The sequence below is a fragment of the Aegilops tauschii genome, unplaced genomic scaffold (genome assembly GCF_002575655.3).
Source record: "Aegilops tauschii subsp. strangulata cultivar AL8/78 unplaced genomic scaffold, Aet v6.0 ptg001182l_obj, whole genome shotgun sequence".
Classification (NCBI taxonomy): Eukaryota; Viridiplantae; Streptophyta; class Magnoliopsida; order Poales; family Poaceae; genus Aegilops; species Aegilops tauschii.
In genome coordinates this window covers 5,001-20,000 of record NW_027333387.1, presented here as the reverse complement: position 1 = coordinate 20,000, position 15,000 = coordinate 5,001, and the positions used below count along the sequence as shown (strand labels likewise).

General features: G+C 32.2%; 1 long non-coding RNA gene and 1 other non-coding gene across 2 annotated transcripts in view; one reads left to right on the top strand and one right to left on the bottom strand.

Annotated features, from left to right (window-relative positions):
• The window catches only part of LOC141038104 (uncharacterized), a 24,942-nt gene that overhangs the window by 5,077 nt on the left and 4,865 nt on the right, over nt 1-15,000 (bottom strand). The window lies entirely within an intron of this gene.
• On the top strand, nt 5,239-5,318 carry TRNAL-UAG (transfer RNA leucine (anticodon UAG)). Its single transcript has one exon. It is a non-coding gene; the product is annotated as a tRNA-Leu (tRNA).

Sequence of the window (15,000 nt, the reverse complement as noted above, 5' to 3'; positions counted from 1 at the left end):
GAAATCAGGCCAAGCGTCTTAATACATATGCAAAAAAATGCATTATTGGCCCACCATTGATTAGAAGATTTAGCTTGTATGAATCGCTATTGGTTTGATACGAATAATGACAATCGTTTCAGTATGTTAAGGATACAGATGTATCCACAATTCATTTAGAGTTACTTAATAGTCTATTTCTTATACCATATCTCTATCCCGTGAAATTCTCGAGCCAAAAGATGGATGCATATGCTGTGTTTCATTTTGCTAAATGATATCAATTAAATGGTGTATCAATTCCATAAATTGCATATAGCAATAAATAAATCAGCAAAATTCTTTCTAATATTTTAGATAGAAGAAATGTTTCTTCTATCTAAAATATTAGAAAGAATGTACCCTTCTATCCAAATCCAATTTGCATCGATAAAATAAATCCAAATTCCAGTAGTAGATGAATAATTGCAAATTTGTGTGTGTACGAGATTAGAATAACTTCAAAATAACTGACATAATTTTGTATTTTTCCTGATCAGAAAAATACATGAAAAAGAAAGGAGGTAGAAAAATTTTTGGATTTATGGTTAAAGAAGAAAAAGAAGAAAACAGGGGTTCTGTTGAATTTCAAGTATTCAGTTTCACCAATAAGATACGGAGACTTGCTTCACATTTGGAATTACACAAAAAAGATTTTTCATCGGAAAGAGGTCTACGAAGACTTTTGGGAAAACGTCGACGTTTGCTGGCTTATTTGGCAAAGAAAAATAGAGTACGTTATAAGAAATTAATCGGTCAGTTGAATATTCGGGAGCAGTAATTTAATCGTTCAAATTTTTTTCTTGTTTTATTATTTTTTTAGTAGTCTTATAGTAGTCTTAGATTTTTCATTTTGATGAGCCTCGCTTTGAGGAATTCATGGAATAATCCATTTTCATGGAATAATGAATTAAGGAAGAAAGGATATGAGTCTACCGCTTACAAGAAAAGATCTCATGATAGTCAATATGGGCCCTCAACACCCATCAATGCATGGTGTTCTTCGACTGATCGTTACTCTCGATGGTGAGGATGTTATTGATTGTGAACCCATATTAGGCTATTTACACAGAGGAATGGAAAAAATCGCGGAAAACCGAACTATTATACAATACTTACCTTATGTAACAAGGATATAGAGAGATTGTAGAAAGGGAGTTGTAAATTCCTTAACTTAAGAAAGAAAAAAGAATAAAAACACAGATACATAACATAAAAAAAAGAATAAATAAGACGAGATTCGACCTCCCCCTACATATTTAATTTCCTCTCCTATACAAAAACTAGCAAGACCCACTCCATTGGTAATTCCATCAATAACACCCTTATCAAAAAACTCCGTGAGTTCGGTTAACCCTCTTATACCGAGGGTAAAGACCCTAGTATAGAAAATATCTATATAACCACGATTATATGACCAACTGTATATATTTTTTTTTACTTGATCTAAAAATTCTTTTTTAGGATTTCCTTTGTAAAAAGAGTTTATTAAATCCAAATTCTGAAAAAAAGAATAAGCGGATCCATAGAAGATATATGCTATGAATAAACCAAAGATAGCTAGACTTACAGAAGAAATTGCATTAGTAATAAATTCATATGAATTTACAAAAGAATTAGAACTTTCCTGGGTAAAGTTTATTGAGGGAGTTAACCACTTTGATAATATGGTTAACTCTGCTATTCCATTACCAATTCCTCCATTATCAAAAGAGATTCCTATGAATCCAATGAACAAAGTGAAAAGTAGTAATATAAGAAGAGGAAATAACATAGTATTTCCCGTTTCATGCGGATAGGCAAAAGTGTTTTTAGCCCCAAAAGACGTAGTAAAGGATCCTATCCTATTTCTTGTATTACCTTGAATTTTTGGTATATTTTGTGAAAAAAAAGAAACTCCACTCTTCGTTGTTGATAAAACGAAATCCCTATTCACTCCTTTGGGTATCCTTTTTCCCCATAAGGATATTGAATACAAGGAACTCTCTTTAGTGCTACTGTAATTTTGAAAATGAACACGCAAATACCCATCAAATGTAAGTAAATATATCCGAAACATATAAAAGGCAGTTAATCCTGCAGTAAAGGAGGCTATTATTCCAAAAAAGGGCGAATACAACCAACTATTACTAAGGATTTCATCTTTGGACCAGAAACAAGCAAGAGGTGGAATACCACAAAGAGAAAGTGTACCCCATAAAAAAGTAGTTCTTGTGATTGGAATGTATTTTCTTAAACCGCCCATAAGAACCATATTTTGACTTTTATCTGGTGAATATCCAACAAGAGGTTCCATTGAATGAATAACGGATCCGGATCCCAAGAACAATAAAGCTTTTGAATAAGCATGAGTGATCAAATGGAATAAAGCAGCTTGATAAGAACCTATACCTAGAGCTAACATCATATAACCCAATTGAGACATTGTAGAATAGGCTAAGCTTCTTTTAATATCTCTCTGAGCAAGAGCTAAAGTAGCTCCTAAGAATAGTGTTATTGTACCTACTAAAGAAATAAAACTCATTATCAAAGGTAAAGATATGAAAAGAGGAAGAAGTCGAGCTAGAAGAAAAATTCCCGCAGCAACCATAGTTGCTGCGTGTATAAGAGCCGAAATAGGAGTGGGCCCTTCCATAGCATCGGGTAACCATACGTGAAGAGGGAATTGTGCGGATTTCGCAACTGCACCAAGGAATAATAAAAAAGCACACAAAGTAGTAAGTAAAGAGTTAATTCCATTATTAGGAATCCAGTTATTAGCTATTTTGAACAAATCCCTAAACTCTAAACTACCTGTTATCCAAAAAAAAACCTAAAATTCCTAATAATAGACCAAAATCCCCTACACGATTAGTTACAAAAGCTTTTTGACAAGCACTCGCTGCGATTGGTCGTGTAAACCAAAAGCCTATCAATAAATAAGAACACATTCCCACGAGAGTTCCCAAAAAAAATAAATTTGTATCAAATTGGAGCTAGTAACCAATCCCAACATGGAAGTATTGAAAAAACTTATATAAACAAAAAATCTCAAATATCCTTCATCGTGAGACATATAACCATCACTATAAATAAGAACCAGGATTCCTACAGTAGTAATTAGCATTAACATAATAGAAGTAAGTGGGTCAATCAAGTATCCAAATTCTAAAGAAAAATCATTATTGACGGTCCAAGACCATAGATATTGATAGATCGAACTTCCATTTATTTGTTGAATAGACAGTTGAACTGAGAATACCATAGCTATACTTAAGAGTAAAACACTAGGAAAAGCCCATATGCGACGAAGATTTTTTGTTGCTGTAGGAATAAGAATAAGGCCAAATCCCATTGACATAATAACTGGAAGTGGGAGAAGAGGGATTACCCATGCATATTGATATGTATGTTCCATAAGAAAAGAAATTGCAATTTTTACTTCAATTTTTACTTCAATTTTTCTATAAAATTGTTTCCGATTCACCAAACCAATTCTTATCTCTTTCTGAAAGAATAAATAAAAAGAATAAGAAAAAATACTGAAATTCTTAATTTTTCCAAAATTTATCTCATTGAAATAATTAAAAATTAAGAATGGGTTTAGTTGGTTAAATTAAAAAAGTTAATAAAATAACTTCGTTACCTAGTTATTTTATTAACTAAATAAAGATATTTATAAAAATAAAAAAAAAAAGTGGAATCATTTTACTTTCTATTCATAATTCATTTTTATATTTCTTTAAAACAAAGATGAAACAGCTCTCTTGTTCCATAATTAACTGATTGAGTGAATTCCAATGAAAACCTATGTTTATAAGAAATTATCGAATAGTCCTTACTTCATATAGAACTAAAATCCTAATGACTATAAATTACCTAAGTTTTAGAATGTCTTGTTTAAGAGACTCAGTATTTTTTGTTTTGATTGGAATTCCTTTCCTTTATGGAATACCATTCTGAACTTAATTAACTATTTTCATTTTCCCTTCTTTTTATCCCCCCGTCTTATCTTATATGGGGGATAGGCTTCCATACCATATATCTATATATGGAGTATACTTGATATATAAATAGATATAAATAGATTTAAATGAGAAACCTTTCTATATATTCTATATTATTAAAAAACAAGTATAAAATATATAAAGAAAAAATGTTAAAAAATTCTTGTTGTCTTATCCGCATTAGACAAAATGAAGTAAAAAATAATTCAAAATTTAAGTATCTTTCAGTATCTAAGTATAAATACTAATAAAAAGAAGAAAGAAGGATTGATTTGCAGCAATAGATGTCTTTCACATACAACTAGAAAAAAGTAATTTCCTTTTTGAATGGCAGTTCCAAAAAAACGTACTTCAATGTCAAAAAAGCGTATTCGTAAAAATATTTGGAAGAAAAAGACTTATTTTTCCATAGTACAATCTTATTCTTTAGTAAAATCAAGATCATTTTCGAGCGGTAATGAGCATCCAAAACCAAAGGGTTTTTCTGGGCAACAAACAAATAATAAGATTTTGGAATAATATGAATTGACTTATCAAAAAAGAATTCCAATTATTTAATAATTTTGATTCTTCTTTGAATGTACTTTTATGTGTCGAATTACTCGGTACAATATTCTTAGAACAAAAAACCCCTCTTATCTTATATATACAAGAAAAAAAAGTTTTGTTTGGTATACTGTGTGCTAAGTATTCTTTTCCTATCAATGAACTTTTCATAATTTTCATAATAGAATCCTCATATTCTATTATGAAAATTATGAAAAGTGGAGTATTCTTACAATAGGACTTACAACTTCCACCTATCTTCTCCAAAATCATAAGGTTAGTAAATCTTATTAATAAGAGCATAAAGACTTTCATTCTAGAAATTTTTAAAAAATCCAAAAAGCCTTTTCCATTTATCCATTTTAATTTCATCATTAAATAGAAACCCTTTTGGATTTTTTTCATTGTATTGAAAGAATTTTCAAAATGTAAACGAGAAATTAATTAGAAAAAATTAGTTCTACAATTGCAAGTTAGAAAAAAGAAATTCCAACTCTTTCAAGCAGTGTTTGTGTTTCTATTGGGCAAAGCAAGAGTTTATTGTAAAAAAAAAATGGAAACGATACTACCAAACGAAGTCTATTTTAATGAAAACTCTAATGTTCCTAAATTTTATGGACTTTCCCAATATCGACGATTCCCAAGATAATAGCTATTATTCTTTTAAGTTACCTATTATTTGAAGTTAGCCGCCATGGTGAAATTGGTAGACACGCTGCTCTTAGGAAGCAGTGCTCAAGCATCTCGGTTCGAATCCGAGTGGCGGCATTCTTGAAAAAGAATACAATAGATTAGAAATCAATTCGAAATTTACAATTTTGTAATGGGACCTTCCCCTTATGCTATTTGCAACTTTAGAACATATACTAACTCATATCTCTTTCTCAACGATTTCAATTGTGATTACGATTCATTTTATAACCTTATTAGTTCGTGAACTTGGAGGATTACGTGATTCGTCAGAAAAAGGAATGATAGTTACTTTTTTCTCTATAACAGGATTCTTAGTTTCTCGTTGGGCTTCCTCGGGACATTTTCCATTAAGTAATTTATATGAGTCATTGATCTTCCTTTCATGGGCCCTGTATATTCTTCATACCATTCCTAAAATACAGAACTCTAAAAATGATTTAAGCACAATAACTACGCCAAGTACTATTTTAACGCAAGGCTTTGCCACATCGGGTCTTTTAACTGAAATGCATCAATCCACGATACTAGTACCTGCTCTACAATCTCAGTGGTTAATGATGCATGTCAGTATGATGTTATTAAGCTATGCAACTCTTTTGTGCGGATCCTTATTATCTGCCGCTATTCTAATCATTAGATTTCGAAATAATTTCCATTTCTTTTCTAAAAAGAAAAAAAATGTTTTAAATAAAACATTTTTCTTTAGTGATATTAAATATTTTTATGCAAAAAGAAGTGCTTTAAAAAGAACCTCTGTCCCTTCATTTCCAAATTATTACAAATATCAATTAACGGAGCGTTTGGATTCTTGGAGTTATCGTGTCATTAGCCTAGGATTTACCCTTTTAACCGTAGGTATTCTTTGTGGAGCAGTATGGGCTAATGAGGCCTGGGGATCCTATTGGAATTGGGATCCTAAGGAAACTTGGGCATTTATTACTTGGACCATATTCGCAATTTATTTACATAGTAGAACAAATACAAATTGGAAGGGTACGAATTCTGCACTTATAGCTTCGATAGGATTTCTTATAATTTGGATTTGTTATTTTGGTATAAATCTATTAGGAATAGGCTTACATAGTTATGGTTCGTTTACATTAACACCTAAATGATTACATAAAATAAAACCTTCATGAAATGAAGGTTTTTACTTTTATGTTTTATTTGAGAACCCCTTGAACGCCTTCTCAAAGGGTTCTCAAAAATTCGAGATAGATCTAATTATACTTTTTTACTTATTTCTGCATTAATAGAGCAGACGAGTAAAAAAAAGCAAACCTATTTAGGATAATAATTGGATAAGAGAGCCTCTACCCTGTCAACGGATAGGGAGAGAACAAAATCTGGATAAATACCAATTCCTATTACTGGTAAAAAGATACAGATTAAAATAAAGAGTTCTCGTGGTCCAGAATCCACAAAATTTGCGTTTGGAACATTAAATAGCTTGTATCCATAGAACATCTGGCGTAACATAGATAATAAATAAATAGGAGTTAATATCATTCCAATTGCCATTACAAAAGTAATTAGTGTTTTTGGCATTAACAGAAATTTTGGACTAGTAATTAGTCCAAAAAATACTACTAATTCTGCGACAAAACCACTCATTCCTGGTAAGGCAAGAGAAGCCATTGAAAAGCTACTAAACATGGTAAAAATTTTAGGCATTGGGATGGATATTCCCCCCAGTTCTTCGAGATAAACAAGACGCATTCTATCAGAAGCGGTTCCTGCCAAGAAAAAAAGTGTAGCACCAATAAATCCATGGGATAATATTTGTAAAATAGCTCCATTGAGTCCAATGTTGGTTATGGAACCAATTCCTATAATTATGAAACCCATGTGAGATACAGAGGAATAAGCTATTCTTTTTTTGAAATTTCGTTGACCAAGAGAAGTTGAAGCTGCATAGATTATTTGGATCGCTCCTATTATTACTAACCAGGGCGAAAATAGATAATGAGCATGAGGTAACAATTCCATGTTGATCCGAATCAATCCATATGCTCCCATCTTTAATAATATTCCCGCTAAAAGCATACATGTACTATAATGTGCTTCCCCATGGGTATCTGGTAACCACGTATGTAGGGGTATAATCGGCAATTTGACAGCATAAGCAATAAGGAAGCCAAAATATAAAAGTATTTCCAAGGTTGCAGGGTATGATTGATTAATTAATCTTTCCAAATCTAATCCTGGTTCGTTGGAACCATATAAGCCCATACCCAGAACTCCGATTAAGAAAAAAATGGAACCGCCTGCAGTATACAAAATAAACTTTGTAGCTGAATATAGACGCCTCTTCCCCCCCCACATGGATAAAAGTAAGTAAACAGGAATTAATTCTAACTCCCACATGATAAAAAAAAGTAAAAGGTCTCGCGAAGAAAATAATCCTATTTGACCACTATACATTGCGAGCATCAGGAAATAGAATAATCGCGAATTCCGTGTAATTGGCCAAGCTGCTAAAGTAGCTAAAGTAGTGATAAATCCTGTCAATAAAATAGATCCTAATGAAAGTCCATCGATTCCCAATCTCCAGTGGAAATCGAAGACATCTATCCATTTATAATCCTCCTTTAATTGGATTAAGGGATCCTCCAGTTGGAAATGATAACAGAACGCATAAGTCATTAGAAGGAATTCTAATAAACAAATAGATATAGTATACCACCTAACGACTTTGTTTCCCTTATGAGGTAAAAAGAAAATTAATGAACCTGCAAATATCGGCAAAACAACAAGTATTGTTAACCAAGGAAAATAACTCATGATAAAGTGATAAAGACAAGATACGTTTTGACCAGAAAAGCCCGTGCTCGATTATTTCGAGCACAGGCTTCTTCGGTAAAGAGGAATCAGACGATTCGAGTGAAGTTTTTTGTAACGTATCAATAAGATAGAGCCATGCTACGTGTTGTTTCAGGCCCTAAATAAACGCGGACACTTAAAAAATCTGTCGGGCAGGCAGATTCACATCTCTTACAACCCACACAATCTTCGGTTCTCGGCGCGGAAGCAATTTGCTTGGCTTTACATCCATCCCAGGGTATCATTTCTAATACATCTGTTGGACAAGCTCGTACACATTGAGTGCATCCTATACATGTATCGTAAATTTTTACGGAATGTGACATTGGATCTATAAATTTTTCTTTTCAACATAAAATTTTTCGATCTGGTAAAAATGAAATTAGTACTATAATGAGTCATATGTATTGTAGACACCAGACGAAGCAATGGTTTATCCAAACTTCAAAAATAAAAATCTATTTTTTAATCTGTTTGTGAGAAAGCGTGAAGAGAGCCAAGAGACTTTAATTTTGGATTTCAACAATAAGAAATAAGAAAGAATTTTACGAATTGTACAGACGAATTCGAATTAGCCAATAAATTGGCTATCGTCTTTTCAATATAAATTATTGCAATATTCAAATTGCAATATCAATGAATTACAAATACAAAAATTCATAGTGAAAAAGAATACTATGCAATAATCTACTAAAAAAAGCAATAATCTACTAAAAAAAATGGATATTCTCAAATAATACTAAGAAAATAGTATTGATTTCTATTTATTTTAATATGTGCGCCTTTGTTTAGAGGATTCTATGTCTAATTATTCAAAATTCTAATTATTCAATAAATTAGATTGATTGATACGAGTGGTATTTCCTATTACGATGGATGGAAGAAAGAATGGATAGTCCAATAGCGGCTTCAGCAGCCGCAAGGGCTATAACAAAAATTGCGAAAATATCTCCTTTTAATTGGCGACTATCAAATAGATCAGAAAATGTTACGAGATTTAGATTAATTGAATTCAGTATAAGTTCAAGACATATTAGAGCTCTAACCATGTTTCGGCTTGTGATCAATCCATAGATACCAATCGAAAATAAATAGACACTCAAAAAAGTACATGCTCAAACATCCATTAACTAACTCCTTATCAATCTCGATTCATTTCAATATGAGGGCAAGAATTGAACCGATTCAATTAATTACAATAGAACAATTACACAACAAAAGAGAAAATAAAGGAGGTATTTGTTGGCAGTAGATGGATTTTACTAAATCAAATTGTGATTCTTTAGTTATTTATTTTAGATTTGCAATTCTTATAATTTGTACTTTTTCTAAGTTTTCTTATTGCCGAGCCATAGTAATTGCACCTATTAAAGAAACTAGAAGAATTATGGAAATGAGTTCAAACGGAAAGATAAAAATCGTTGCTAAATGAATTCCAATTTGTTGAACATTATTTATGAGACCCTGTTCTACTATTTGGTTTGATCTTGTAGTCCAAAGAATTCCATACCACGACGTATCTGGGATAGTAGTCATTAGCGAAAAAACAATAGTTATACAAACGAGTGAAGTGAACCCATCTCCAATAGTCCAATAATTCTTATCTTTAGACCATTCTGAGCCATTTACGAACATTACAGCGAATATGATCAAGACATTTATGGCTCCCACATAAATAAGAAGTTGTGCGACAGCTACAAAGTAGGAATTTATAAAAAATAGAATAAGGATATACAAACAAGACTAATCCCAGCGAAAAGGCAGAATAAATGGGGTTGGTAAGTAATACTACTCCTAGACCCCCTAGTAGAAGAACAAATCCCCCAAATAGCATAAGAATCTCATGTATTGGTCCAGGTAAATCCATTATGGATAAAAAGAAATTAATAGTATAAAATTTTTCATGAACTGACTAAAACTAAAGGATTCAAGGAAGGAAAAAAGGATTTGGGTATTTTTTGTGTATAAACTGTATAGTTATAAATTATATTATATCACGAAAATCTAGTCTGATTTAAAATAAGAAATAATTTCCAATAAGCAGTAGTTTTTCTTTATAGTTTAATTTTAAAGTTTAATAAAGAATTATTAGATTTTTATAACAAAAAGACAAAATCAAAGTTTAGTAATCAGTAATCGTTCTTGAATTCGAAGATTTTTCTTTGTTTATTTTACTTTCAGACGAATTCCTAATTGTTTGAATTGTGTAATCTCCCATTATGGAGATTGGTAACCGACTTAAAGCAATTTGATTGTAATTCAATTCATGACGATCATAGGTAGAAAGTTCATATTCTTCAGTCATTGATAAACAGCTTGTTGGACAGTAACTCAACACAATTGCCACAAAATATACAAACTCCGAAATCAATACTATAATTAAGCAATTGTTTTCTTTTAATATCCTTTTCAAATCTCCAATCCACAACGGGTAAATCTATCGGACATACGCGAACACATACTTCACAAGCAATACATTTATCAAATTCAAAGTGGATTCGCCCTCGGAAACGCTCTGGTGTAATTGATTTTTCATAAGGGTAGTGAATCGTTATAGGTAAACGATTTGTGTGGGATAAGGTAGTTATGAAACTTTGACCTATGTACCTTGTAGCACGTATTGTTTGTTGACCATAACTCATGAACCCAGTTACCATAGGGACATATTCATTCTAAATATCTATGAAAAAGATATGTTTCTTTCTCCTTGTTGAGAGAGTTTTGTGTTGAAAATATTCTTACTATTATTGTATTATCTTATTTATAGTGAAACAAGTTGAGAAGAGTGTTAATAGAGATTGCCCAGGGAAAAGGTAAAGAAATTTCCATCCAAGATTTAATAACTGATCCATTCTCATCCTCGGTAAAGGTCCATCTTATTGTGATAGAAATGAAGAGAAATAAATAAGCTTTAGTTAATGTAATAAATATACCCATTGTCATTTCCAAAATTCCAACTGCTTTATTCATTTGGAAAAAATCAAAAAAGGATATATAGGGAATAGAGAAATTCCACCCGCCCAAGTAGAGAACTGTTACAAATAAAGAAGAAACTAATAAATTTAGGTAAGAAACAAGATAAAATAAAACCATATTGATACCGGAATATTCAGTTTGGTAACCTGCTACTAATTCTTCCTCCGCTTCTGGTAAATCAAAGGGTAATCTTTCACATTCTGCCAAAGAAGAAATTAAAAAAACCAGAAACCTATAGGCTTGACGCCAAATATTCCATCCAAAAAAACCGTATTTTGACTGTGCTTCAACTATATCAACTGTACTTGAACTGTTAGATAATCATAGTCGATGATAACATCACAGTTCCCACCGCTATTTCAAACCGTACATGAACCTTAGCATTCATACGGCTTCTCTATGATCAGAAAAAAGAAAGGACTGTTTTGTTTCCTAGCCCCTGGGGCGTAGATAGAATTAGATAAAATAAAATAAATAGATTTGAAAGTCCTAAATTAGACCAAAGGAATTCCGTCTGCTAGAATAAGAAAAAGCGCTTCCGAATTGATCTCATCCTTTATAATATAATGAAAATTTTTCTTTGTTCAGTAATAACTTAATCTTGGAATAAAACACTTGTTACTTGTTATAGGAATTCAATTATAAATGGAAAGAGTTGGTATTAGTTCATGAGCAATTCTGCATGAATATGGATAGAGGAAGGAAATAATGAAAATTTTTTCTAGTGCACTCCATATCTTTTTTACTATTCTTCTTTCCCCAGGGAGGGGGTATTCAAAAAGAAAAAATGGATAAAGGGTTAATTCGTTCTTGATAGCCATTTCCTTAACAAGTGAATGGGAACATACTCTGGATCGGAATCCGAAGAAAGTACTACTTGATAATTTCTACCAAATTGCAAGTCTTATTATGATTCCTTTTATGGGCAAAAATCTCTAATGTTTTAGATTTTCCATTACTAATCCTTTATGTACTTTAGTGTTCCTAACCCTTCACTAACTTTTGGTGGATTCTTCTTATGGATTATTAAGTTATAGTAATAACTAGGAGTATTCTAGTAATGGAATTCCATATCGTGAATCCTTTATTCTTGGCCGCTTCAAGATATGATGAATTAAAAAATATCAACCTTGGGATAAAGAGTTTACACTGCTTATGTTTACTTCCACTTTTTTCTTGTACGTAGGAAATGAGATTTTTTCTTTTTACTACAAATTTTTAAGCTGTTTTGTTTCACTCATATAGCTATCTAGTTTAACTTACCAACCCAAATACTAAATAAGAAAAGGAATATAAATAGTTAATGGATTTTATAGGAAAAAGATCTATTTTAACGAATCACACGTAGAGATATTGCTAGCACACAAAAAGTTAATGGTATTTCATAACTAATGGATTGAGCAGCAGCTCGTAGACCGCCTGAAAAAGAATATTTATTATTTGAGCTATATCCTGCCATAAGAAGACCAATAGGAGCTATACTTGAAATGGCAATCCATAAAAAAACACCAATACTAAGATCGGCTAAAACAAAATGATATCCCAAAGGGATAACTAAAAAACTTAATAAAACTGATATGACTGCTATAGAGGGTCCAATGCTAAATAAAGAAATATCTCCTCGGGATGGCAGAATATCTTCTTTTAAAAGTAGCTTAGTCCCATCTGCTATAGCTTGAAGCAGGCCCAGGGGGCCAGCATATTCAGGACCAATACGTTGTTGTATCGACGCAGATATTTCTCTTTCTAACCACACAATTACGAGTACCTCTATTGTTATTCCCAAAAGGAGGGTCAAAATGGGTAGAATCGATATCAGTCCATAGACTTCTTTTAATAATTCCAATTTCGAAAAAGAATTGATAGTTTCTACCTCTACCCTATCTATTATCATTTCAACGATCAACTTCCCCATAATGATATCTATACTACCTAATATCGTCATGATATCAGCCAATTTCATTTTTTTAACTAGCTGAGGAAGAATTTGCAAATTAATAAACCCGGGTGGACGGATTTTCCATCTCCAGGGGAAAAGGCTATCATCTCCTACTAGATAAATCCCTAATTCACCTTTTGGGGCTTCTACTCTTACATAAAGCTCTTGTCTTGACAATTCAAAATTGGGCGAAGGTTTTTTACCAAGAAATTTATACTCAAAATCATTCCATTCAGAATTCTTTTCTTTCTTAAAGCGTCGGACTTCTAAATTCTCATAAGGTCCTCCAGGAATTTTTTCTACAGCTTGTTGAATTATTTTGATGGATTCCCTCATTTCACCAATTCGTACTAAATAGCGAGCTAACGAATCCCCTTCTTTTTGCCATTGGACTTTCCAATCAAATTGGTTGTAAGACTCATAAGGATCTACTTTACGAAGATCCCATTGTATTCCAGAAGCTCGTAACATCGGTCCCGATAAGCCCCAATTTACTGCTTCTTCTCCGCTAATAAAACCTACTCCTTCAACTCGCTCTAAAAAAATTGGATTCTGTGTAATAAGTTGTTGATATTCAACAACTCCGCGTAAAAAATAATCACAGAAATCTAAACATTTATCGATCCATCCATAAGGTAGATCGGCGGCTACTCCTCCGATGCGAAAGTAATTGTGCATCATTCGCAATACCTGTAGCAGCTTCAAATAGATCATATATTAATTCTCTCTCTCTAAAAATATAGAAAAAAGGAGTCTGTGCGCCGAGATCCGCCATAAAAGGTCCAAGCCATAGCAAGTGAGAAGCTATCCGGCTTAATTCTAACATAATTACCCTAATATAGCTGGCTCTTTGTGGTATTTGAATATTCTCCAAGAATTCTGGTGCATTTACTGTTATTGCTTCTGTAAACATAGTAGCTAAATAATCCCACCTTGTTACATAAGGTAAGTATTGTATAATAGTTCGGTTTTCCGCGATTTTTTCCATTCCTCTGTGTAAATAGCCTAATATGGGTTCACAATCAATAACATCCTCACCATCGAGAGTAACGATCAGTCGAAGAACACCATGCATTGATGGGTGTTGAGGGCCCATATTGACTATCATGAGATCTTTTCTTGTAAGCGGTAGACTCATATCCTTTCTTCCTTAATTCATTATTCCATGAAAATGGATTATTCCATGAATTCCTCAAAGCGAGGCTCATCAAAATGAAAAATCTAAGACTACTATAAGACTACTAAAAAAATAATAAAACAAGAAAAAAATTTGAACGATTAAATTACTGCTCCCGAATATTCAACTGACCGATTAATTTCTTATAACGTACTCTATTTTTCTTTGCCAAATAAGCCAGCAAACGTCGACGTTTTCCCAAAAGTCTTCGTAGACCTCTTTCCGATGAAAAATCTTTTTTGTGTAATTCCAAATGTGAAGCAAGTCTCCGTATCTTATTGGTGAAACTGAATACTTGAAATTCAACAGAACCCCTGTTTTCTTCTTTTTCTTCTTTAACCATAAATCCAAAAATTTTTCTACCTCCTTTCTTTTTCATGTATTTTTCTGATCAGGAAAAATACAAAATTATGTCAGTTATTTTGAAGTTATTCTAATCTCGTACACACACAAATTTGCAATTATTCATCTACTACTGGAATTTGGATTTATTTTATCGATGCAAATTGGATTTGGATAGAAGGGTACATTCTTTCTAATATTTTAGATAGAAGAAACATTTCTTCTATCTAAAATATTAGAAAGAATTTTGCTGATTTATTTATTGCTATATGCAATTTATGGAATTGATACACCATTTAATTGATATCATTTAGCAAAATGAAACACAGCATATGCATCCATCTTTTGGCTCGAGAATTTCACGGGATAGAGATATGGTATAAGAAATAGACTATTAAGTAACTCTAAATGAATTGTGGATACATCTGTATCCTTAACATACTGAAACGATTGTCATTATTCGTATCAAACCAATAGCGATTCATACAAGCTAAATCTTC